This window comes from Canis aureus, chromosome 26, assembly GCF_053574225.1.
Source record: "Canis aureus isolate CA01 chromosome 26, VMU_Caureus_v.1.0, whole genome shotgun sequence".
Classification (NCBI taxonomy): Eukaryota; Metazoa; Chordata; class Mammalia; order Carnivora; family Canidae; genus Canis; species Canis aureus.
Genome location: NC_135636.1, coordinates 45,871,233 through 45,874,466, shown reverse-complemented (window position 1 = coordinate 45,874,466; position 3,234 = coordinate 45,871,233).

The window sequence follows — 3,234 nt, the reverse complement described above, 5'->3', positions numbered from 1 at the left end:
CTTGAGGCCCTTCATGGTACAGTACCTGCCAACCACTCCCATTCATCTTGTTCTCTCTCTCTACCCCAATTGCAATGGGATTGTTCTCTTCTCAGAGAGCTCAAGACTCTTTGCTTTAGGGACTTCCCACATGCCATTTCCATCCTCCTGGAATGTCTCCCCACAGAATTCTCATAAATAACCAATCACTCCTCATCTTTCAAATGGGTCTTCCTGGATATTTGCATGGTTTCAAAGTATCACCCTATAACATACACATTTATTAAAAAGGGAAAAAAACTGTAACTTTATAGTACAGAAGCCGGCAAACACTTCCTCAATCAAGGGGGCAAATCTTCCTCAGGGTATAGATTAAAAAGAACACAACATTACTTCTATAGTATTCCTGCCAAGATGCATAACCTGAAGCTAATTATGAGGAAACACCATCAAACCTAAACAGGGATATTCTCTGTCCTGCCATCACTCTTCAAAAACAGCAAGGTCATGAAAAACAAATACTGAAGAACTCTTCAGATTAAAGGACACTAAAAGACTCAACAAATAAATGCAATGCAGAATTCTAGATTGAATCCCAGACCAAGAAAGGACATTGGTGGGCCAAACAGAAGAATCTAAGAAGATTATGTTGATTAAAGCTAAAGTGTTATTGTTGTTAATTTCCTGGTTTTGTTATTTGTAATCTGGTTATATGAAAATATCGTTTCTTAGAAAATACACATTGAAATATTTATAAGCGAAATGGCATCATTTCTACAACTTACTGTCAATCATTTGAGAAAATAAATATATGTATACACACACACACACACACACACACACACAGTGTAGCTCTAGGTTATAAGGCAAAGTAGTAAAATGCTGACATTTGAGGAATCCAGGTGAAGGGGTTATGAAAATTCTTTATTCTATTTTTGCAGGATTTTTGATTAACACTTTTATTTTGAGATAATTATAGATTTGCATTTACTTGTAAGAAATAATGTGGAGACATGTCTCACACACTTTATCCAGTTTCATCTAGTGGTAATAGCTTGCAAAACCATAGCACAGGACTACAGCCAGGCTGTTGGCACTGATGCACCTGGCACCGATACAGAACTTCATCAGCACAATGCTGCTCATTGACCTTTCATAGCCACACCTCTTCCCAATCCCTGGCACTCTGACCCTCCACTGACCACTAATCTCTCCCCCATCTCTATAATGTGCTCCTTCTAAGAATTGTTTAAAAATGGACACATATGGTCAGTATGCTTTGGGGACTGGCTTTTCAGACATAGTAAAATTCCCTGGAGATTCATCTAGGTTGTGGTTGGTATTGATAGTTTGTTACTTTTATTGCTGAATTGTATTCCATGGTATGTATATATTAGTTTGCTTGAGGTTATTGAACATTTGGGTTGTCTTTTTTTTTTTTTTTTTCCAATTTGGTGCTGCTGTGAATAAAGCTGCTATAAACGTAAATATATAGGTTTTTAAATTGAATATAGGTCTTCATTTATTTGAGATAAATGCCCAGGAGGATAATTGCTGGGTCATAGCCTGGTCACATGTTTATTTATTTATTTATTTTAAGAAACTGCCACCTTGCTTTCCAGAGTGGTTGTTCCATTTTCTGTTTTTCTCAGCAATGTAGGAGTAATCCAGATTCTCCCCATCCTTACCAATATTTGGGATTACCATGATTGTTTTTCTAATTGTAGCCATTCTAGTAGGCGCATAGTAGTATCTCACTGTGGTTCTAATTTGCATTTCCCTGAGAGCTAATGTGGAACATCTCTTCATATGCTTATTTTCTATCTACATATCTTCTTCTTTTCCCCTTTGTTGCTATTATAAACAATGCTGCTAAAAATATCTGTGTTAAAGTCTCTGCATGGGCATATTTTTAAAATTCTCTTGCATGCAAACCCAAGAGCAGAATTATGGGGTCATATGGTAATCCTATTTCTGAAATTTTGAGCAACTATCAAACTGCTCTCAAAAGTGAACAGTACAATTTTACATTCTAACCAGCACTGTATTAGGGTTTCAATTTCTACAAATCCTCACCAAATCTTTTCATTGCCTTTTGATTTTAGGTATTTCTAAAATGTGAGTGTAAAGCCTCTCACTGTGGTTTTAGTCTACATTTTCCTGATGACTAATGAGGTTGAGCACATTGTCACATACTGACTCTGGTCATTCAGACACTTTCTTTGGAGAAATACCTAGTCAAGTCATTTGTCCACTTTTTAAACGGGTTACCTATCTTCTTACTACTGAGCTGTAAGAGTTCTTTGCATATTTTGGATATGAGTCCCGTACTTACCTGATCTACAAATATTTTCTTCTAGGCTGTGATTTGTTTTACTTCACTTTCTTGGTTTCTGTCTTTTGAAGGACATTTTAAATTTTTATGAAATTCACAGGTATTTTTAATTTATACATCAGAATATATAATTTATATATTGAAAAAATAATTATTTGGAAAAGATAAACTGAAATATTAACATGGATTCGTCATATACTTACTTGGCTTAGGATCACAGAGATGAAGTAAACACAACATACAGTTATAAGGGAAGCAGTCATAAATAGTATCCATATTCAAAGTATCCATTCTAAGCCTCACTACCAAATACGTCACATTACTATTTATATACACAAATCCCTAAGTCTGATGTAATATCATCCTACCATTCAACAGGAGGATTCACCCAGTATAAATGTCAGTCTTCTTCAGTGAATCATAAGGAATGTCATTAATGGTGACTACACAGGACACTATGAAGCCAGTATAGTGAGTACAGATATTTTAGTTATAATTGAAATACCACTGAGACATTCTTATTAAAACCTGAACTTTTTCACACGACAAATCTTTTTACTATTCATTAGGCCATCTTTTGATAAAAGGTTTGTATGAAGTGAAAAAACAAAACAAAACATTTCTCTCATAAAAAAAAAACATATCATCTTGAAATGGAAAAACACCTATTACAAATGAAACCTGACCAATAAAAAAAATTATATTCCAAGACCAATTTATGAAAGTCTCTAGAGAAACAATATTCCTTAGGTTCCTTAAATGAGTAACAAACTGATGTTTCAAAAAATTCACTTATTTTCAAAGAATATATATTTAAGAATTTCAACACTAAAAATAATGGAAAGTGGATGTTCGAAAAATACATTTAGAAAATTAGCCTTTAAAATTGCTTTTCAAAAAAAAAAAATAATAAAATAAAA